Below are 7,522 nucleotides of genomic sequence, written 5' to 3'. Positions count from 1 at the left end.
CAAATTCATTCATAGATCAAGGAGAATCGGACTTGTTCAAGGACTCCAAAATCTGGTTGGCCACCACCGAGGTTTCTTCTACATACTGATGGAATTGATCTTCCGTACAGTCAGCCCTGGCTCCTTTTCCAAGTGCATCAAGACGAGTGGTCGGCCAATAAGACTTCACCAGCCCAAGTACGTGACCCACATACTGGCGGGTGATGGTGGAGACATACCACTCGAAGGCCTCGGGTACCTTACGAAGTCTCTCCTCCAGCGAGAGCGGTTCGTCTTCATCCCCTTCTGGGATGTCCATAGCCTCGTCTATTTCCTGAGCAGCATCCCTAACTTCCCGCAACGTGACAAGTTCATGTTGCATCGAGTCTCAAGACTCGGATAGCTCCTTCAGCTGCTTCAGGGCTCCTTCCATCTCCTGGTCTGAATCTGCCTTGATCTTTTTCATCTTTTCAATCTCATTTGCGTTTCGGTACATAAGAATCTTTAGATCCAGTACCAAGCTTTCCTGAATCTTTAAAAATTTTAAACAAGCTGTGTACTCGATTGAAAGAAAGTCTTATAAACACCAAGCAGATCTACTAGTTGAATGCATAGCACATGCTAAAAAGACTAACCTTTCTTGGATTGGGAAAGCTTCTTAAGCCTCCCCTCGAGAGCGGCTTTCTCGGACGAAAGCGTCTTCACCCTCTCTTTCAGAGCATTCAGCTCTGTCTTGTCCTAGGACCGGGCACCCTCCCGTCCCAGCGCTTCCTGCAGAAATAAAAAGATCTGTATACTACTCGATCTATGCTAAAGTATTCGAAGTATTCAACTACTTACCTCCAGTAGCTTGACAGCAAGCTCCACCTTTTCTCGCGGCAAGGCACTTCCCGATGAGATCTAGGAAGCACTCGCCCGCACCTCAGAAATAGCCCTCTTGGGCACATCTTGAATTCCCCCCTCAGTATTCCCTTCATCTTGGGAATCTACAAGAATAACATGCTACTTAATCAAATTAAGAGCAGAGAAAAGATACCTTTCCTACAAGGTGATACATGCTTACCTGCAGGGGTCTCCTCGGGCTGCTTTTTGCCGCCTCCCTCAGGAAGCTTCTCGCCTTCTCCTTTCTCCGGAAGCTTGTCGCTTTCGCCATCCTCCGGAACTTTCTCATTGCCCCTTTCAGAATCCGGCAATGGAGAGTCCCGATGCATAGAGTCAGCCATAACTTCCGCATCATGAGGACTCATATCGGGAGTGTTCGGAGGCTTCTCCACCCCTGATTTGGAGGCTGAGTCGCCCTCAGTCGCCACACTCGCCTCCAAGACTGTGTCGCTGAAAAGACAAAGTAGTTAAAAACTACTCGATATAAAGGCAAATCCTACAGTAATAAGTTCTGAGGAACTTATGTAGGAGCTCTCTTCAGAGCAAGACCCTTGAGGCCAAATTTGCGGGCAAGCTTCACAACTAGGGCCTGCTTACCCGCATTACCAGCTTTATTTACATCGGAACTACTCGCCGAAGTAGTAGTCCTGGTCCCTTTTGACGAGTCCACTGTGATGGAAGGGACAGACTGTCCCACCACAGTATCATCCCCAGATATTGACGTCCGTGGCATTTTGGCCTCCGGACTTGGAAAAAGCAAATGCCAATCAAAAACTTGCAATTCGACAGCGAGAAGTACTCGATTGCAAAACAACTAGCTACTTACCTGTCGCTAGTAGTCTGCAAGGAGCTACTTCGCTTCCTCATAGTCAAACGAGTACTTCTCGGATGACCCGCATGAGTATCTTCGCTTTGACTGGGATTATGTGCCCTGTCATCATCCCCAGCTGATTCCGTAGCTTCTGCATTAGTAGTTTCATCATCAGAACTAAAGCCTTCAATCTCTGAAGAATCTTCAGAATCAGGCACAAGTTTATTATAAGCACTCGGAACAAGATGGGATGGGCGAAATATGCCTGGCAAAGGAGGATTACTCCTATAAACGTTCACATCATCCTACAAAAAGAAAGGAAAAAATTGTCAGTGGCAAAAATAAAGTACTCGATATTACAAATTGACTACTTATCACTTACCTCCTTGGGAGGATTCAGCACTGAAAATGTGTTGAGGAGGTGCGGAACATGTTCAACCTTCTCGAATAGTCATTGTACTCGATGAAGAGCTTCTCCATTGGAGATCTCTTCCTCTAAACACTGCGACGGATCATTTTTCCCCTGATATTCGAAACCAAAAGTAACTCGAGCTTGGAGAGGTTGGATTCTATGCTTCATCCAGTCAAAGGCCACAGACTCTCCACTTATTCCTCTTTGCTTTAGACTTGCAATCATTTCCAGTAGCTCTAGAATCTGGCTCATATCAATAGGCTTCTTCAGCCATTCAGCCCGTTGAATGGGAGGGCTAGCTAGGATGGGTGGAAGGCTGTTTCCATGATTTTCGACATAAAACCATCTTGCCTTCCGGTCGATCACTTTCTGCGACAACTTATAGGGGATGTAAACCCTATCCATCCTCTGTCGCAATTGAATACCTGCCCCACCAACTACATCTAAACTAGCCGAACTTGGCTGTGGCTTAAGATGAAAAAGGTGGCAGAAAAGATCGAAATGGGGCTCGATGCCCAGAAATGCCTCGCACAAATGTACGAAGATAGACATATGGACAAAAGAATTGGGGGTAAGATGGTGAAGCTGGATCCCATAATAATACAGGAGTCCAGAAAAGAAATTAGAGCTGCGAAGACCCAACCCTCGCTCAAAATATGGAACAAATCCAATAATCTCTCCCGTATTTTCATACGGACGAACGTCACCAAATGCGGGACGCCATTGGATTACTAATTCTGATGGCAAAAAGCCCTGCTTGACTAAGAATTCCAAGTCAGATCTGGAACACTTACTTGGTTCCCAGCCTTCCTCACGGGTTGGCTCTGCAGCCGCAACATTCCCCTTGTTCGCTTTCTTGGGAGCCATCCGGAAATCAACGGATCGCTTCACGCGCATACACTGGCGGAAACCCTAAGGTGAAAATGGGGAGCAAAGGGGAGCAAGAACTTTAGATCTGGGGGCTTGAGGGCGAGAACAGATCTAAAGCAGTAAAAGCGAATGGCGGCCGGTGGGGTTAAACCTAGTTACTGTTTCATTTTATAATGATGGTGGTAGCATGGTAAAAACACCCAACAGGCCAACAGTCCGTTGCAAATCACAGAAAACACAGGATTCTCTGAGACATTCCTTTTTCAAATATTACATTCTGGAAAAAGAAAACACTCACATTACGAGCCAACTACTCGACTCTTTTTTTCTCGACTGGGATTACATTCCAGAACAAGGAAAAGTACTCGACGCAGTACAATTATTCGATATTACAGCCGAGTACTTTTTCCTATTTAGCTTTTCAGCGACTCGGGTCTGCTCGCACACTTCTTGGCTTCCTGGGAAGCCTGTTGCAGCTAGATCGGCCCGAGGCCGTGACAAAGTACAAACTTGTTATTCCCATTAAGGGAATAATGATACTCGTACTCTTGGAGAAAAGTTTCAAGAGCATGGAGACAGATTACAGTAATCGCCTCGCAAGTCCTCTTGTAGCATCTTCCGGAGAAACTTCTCCTTCTCCCAGAATATGTTGTGACAAGATTAAGTCTTCTTACCAGAGATGTCAGTGCTTGGGCACCCAGAAACAGGCAACCCCAAGGATGTGACACAACAAGACCCAACCAGTCCATAGGGAACCCGCCTCATTGGTAGATGCAAGGACATGATGTCCAGAATGGACCCAATGAGAGCATGGGAGTGGCAGGATGAGGTAGCAGGGACTTCTCTTGTCACTCGAAGTTCTCTTCTAGCATCTTTTGCTGGAAAGGACTACACAAACTTCAGGAGGGCGAGAGCAAGAACACCAAGGATAAGCCATGGCCGCTACACTTTGGTGCTTCTGGCAAAGGCCTCTCCCCCACCTTTTATAGCCACAAAGGGGCTTACTAAAGGAGAACCCGTGACTCTACAGTGCACGCATTCACGAATGCATTCATGACAGTATTCATGGAGCGATTCACTTGTGCAGTCAAAGACGCAATAATTCTCCAAATAGTAACGTCCCATGTGAGCACTAAATAAAAGCCGTACATCCCGGGTTTTATTCCTAAAGTTATTTCGGGTGCAATCAGTGTGGCGTATCCAATTGTATCATTTTTCTAGGATTCTACCTGAAAAAGAGGTCTTTTCGGGAACCGGATCTGATGAATCCTGCAAATAATCTGAAGGATAAAATCTGATGCCACGTCTTAAATCCTTAATTCCAAATCTATGCTCGGGGGCTACTCGCGGTGAAAGGGATTTTGATTTAAGGCTCGGGGGCTGCGGCATATGTGCATCAGAGATTTATTTTTCAATTTTTTTGGAAAATAAAAAAGGAAAAAGACTGAAGTGACTCTTAGCCTGATTCTGCGATTCAACCTAAGGCTTGGGGGCTACTCCATATGGAGCGCGAGTACTTCGCGCACCATATATGATCAGGATTTTGGGGCTTGAGCACCTCACAGCCTCGGAGCAACCAGAAGTACTTGAAGGACTACTCGACGTATCTAAAGGAAGGCCCAGAAGCAACAAGGAAGGATGTTTTGGCTACTTGAAGTACTCGAAGACGCCCAGCCAAGTACTCGACGACTGCAGAACTCGGCTACGAAGAGCTCAGGGGCTTGTCAGACCCGGGCAGCGGGACTGCTTATAGGCCGAGAATGTTCTAGAGTAAGGGATAGCTTATGGATGTATCTTACCTCTTTTGTAACTACCCGAATAGGCGTAGAACTAGCTGCAGTACAAAGAAAACTACCCGATTGTGTTGTAGTAGAACTCTAACTGTACTCAGCTAGGACTTTCCATGTAACCCTGTCCCCCTGGATATATAAGGGCGGGCAGGGACCCCCTCCAAACAATCATCAACAACTAAGGCAATAAAAATCACACTAGGCGTAGAGTATTACGCAGACTCGCGGCTCGAACCTGTCTAAATCTTTGTGTTCCTTGTACCATTGAGTTCCAGAGCAGTCGATCCCTACCTACAAACCTTACTGCTAAGGGTATCCCTGAGCAGGCTTGGCGGTAAACACCGACAATTACCGGAATTCAGCAATTACCAGATGAGAGCATCTTGGAAGTCTGTGAGCGTCTCCAGGAGTACATTCAAGCATGCCCACACCACGGCATAGAAGAGTGGCTGATCATTCAGAACTTCTTCCATGGCCTGAATCAGCAAGCCCAGGACCACGTGGACGCAGCAGCGGGTGGTTCCTTCCTTTCTCTTGATGTTGCGGGAGCAAAGGCGCTGATTGACAAGATAGCTTCCAACCAAAGTTGGAAAGGAGAAAGGCAGCGAGCCCGTCCTAGGGGCGTGCATCAGATCAACACAGTCGATATGTTAGCTTCCAAGTTGGAATTTCTGATGAAGAAGCTGGAATCTCCACACCAGGAGGTTAATCAGGTTTCAGAGTCGTATGACATGTGAAACATGTGGTGAGACTGGGCACTCGGGCACCTCGTGCCCATTAACTCAAGAGGACGCGAACTTCGTTGGGAGCAACAATAATCCCAACTCAGGATTTCATCCTCAGTAGGGTTGGAACTCTAAGCCCAACCTCCCCTTCGGTCAACAATAAGGTATAAACTTCAATAATAGTTTTCAGCCCACATTAAAAGACCTAGTGTACGGCCAAAAGCATATCAATGACAACATTAGTAAGAAATTCCTTGCTAATGACAAGATCCTGGAATCTATGGCTGCACAACTAGAGGGATTTAATTCTGTTATCAAGAACCAACTGAGCTTTAATAAAATGATAGAAACTCAAGTAGCTCAGCTTGCATCCTCATGTCCTAACATTAACGCGGGGAAACTACCCGGGCAACTGGAAGTACCCCCTGAAGGAAAATGTTAGTGCGGTGACCACATGTGGTGGTAAGACCACGCAAGAGCCGCCTTTTCCACAGGATGCAGGGAAGCAGCGGAAGACCATAACCACTAGCCATACCAAAGTTGAAGACGAAGCGTAGGAGGAGGCTATCGAATCCAACACTTCTGCTACCCAGGAAGACCCCATGGAACTCCCTAGAACATCACGGGACTATCACGACACAACTGCCTTACCGTTTTCGGAGCGGATAAGGAAGCCAGTGGCCGACGAACAATTCGGCAAATTCGTCGAGGTAATCAAGAAGCAATATGTGAATATACCACTTCTTGACGCTATGCAGGTACTCACGTATGCCAAGTATATCAAGGATATTCTTTGAAACAAGCGGACGCTGCCCACCACTGAGGTCGTGCAGTTAACCATAGAGTGTAGCACAGCTATACTCGATCCTCTCCTGGTGAAGAAGAAATACCCAGGCTGCCCACCATCACCTGCCCTATCGGGGCTCAACACTTTTCAAATGCCCTCTGCGACTTGGGAGCAAGTGTAAGTGTCATGCCAAAGGTAGTTTATGACAAACTTAACCATCATGCACTTGCCCCTACTGCCATGTGTTTGCAGCTAGCGGACCAAATGGTCCGGTATCCCGCGGGAATAGCAGAGAATATCCCGGTGAAAATTTGGAATTTCTTCATTCCCATCGACTTCGTCGTACTCGACATGGAAGTCGACACCAAGACGCCGCTCATCCTGGGCTGGCCATTCTTGAGCACAGCAAACACTCATATTGATGTCGGGGCTGGAGAGATTCAGCTCAACATTAATGGTCAGCAGGGGAAGTTCGCCTTCAAACCGAAGGTCGAACAATGCTCACAAGTCAAGGAGATCCATCGGAAGAAGAAACCTGAGAAAGAGACAAAGAAATCGTCGCTTCCGAACATTGAAGCCCTCATTGAGTTCGTGGTAAGTCTGCGGATTCAGGAGGAGTTATGAATTCAAGAGAAAGCGAAGCAAATCAAGCTTCACAATCAGAGGAATGCCAAACAACGAATCTAGTGTAAGAAATTTCTGGACTCACAGGAAACGAAGGTCGAAACACAACCCACACCCAAGAAAGTGTGGCGGAAGAAAGTGTCATCGCCTAGGACTCCATCCGGCGACGACAATCAAACCAAAGGAATGGAGAGTCCGGCTCCGGACTCAAAACCCGAGCCCTCGCCATGAGGTACGTGGCACGTATCGATCATTGCATTGCATATAGGATAGTTTAATTTCTCCTTGCATACATTTTCTTCTCATCTTGCATGTGCATATTTAAAATTTGAAAGTTTGCATCCATAGAACTTCACGAAAAATTTTCGAAAAATTTTAGCCGAGTACCAGGCCGGCCGGCCCCACCTTCTCTCCTCTCGCAGGGGACAACAGGGAATGAATTCTTGTAGTAAAGAAAAAGCAAGGGACAAAGGGGGGAGCACGAGAACGTGCAGAGGCATGCCGAGCGGCCTCATTAGGGCCGACCGGCCTCTGCTGTCCACCCGTGTCCCATCACCACCGACGGGAATCCATCCACCAGCAAGTCTAAGGAGTAGGGCTTTGACGTGGATCATCCGGTGCCGCTCAGGGGGCCGACCGGCC

At 47.2% G+C, this 7,522-nt stretch overlaps 1 non-coding gene across 1 annotated transcript; it reads right to left on the bottom strand.

Annotated features, from left to right (window-relative positions):
* Window positions 1-5,080: 5,080 nt before the first annotated feature.
* On the bottom strand, window positions 5,081-5,183 carry LOC120668233. The gene has a single exon (XR_005672330.1). It is a non-coding gene; the product is annotated as a small nucleolar RNA R71 (small nucleolar RNA).
* Between the last annotated feature and the right edge of the window lie 2,339 nt (window positions 5,184-7,522).

The sequence above is a fragment of the Panicum virgatum genome, chromosome 3N, assembly GCF_016808335.1.
Source record: "Panicum virgatum strain AP13 chromosome 3N, P.virgatum_v5, whole genome shotgun sequence".
In the NCBI taxonomy this organism is placed as follows: domain Eukaryota; kingdom Viridiplantae; phylum Streptophyta; class Magnoliopsida; order Poales; family Poaceae; genus Panicum; species Panicum virgatum.
The sequence above is the reverse complement of the archived record's forward strand: the minus strand, read 5'-3'. Positions and strand labels throughout refer to the sequence as shown.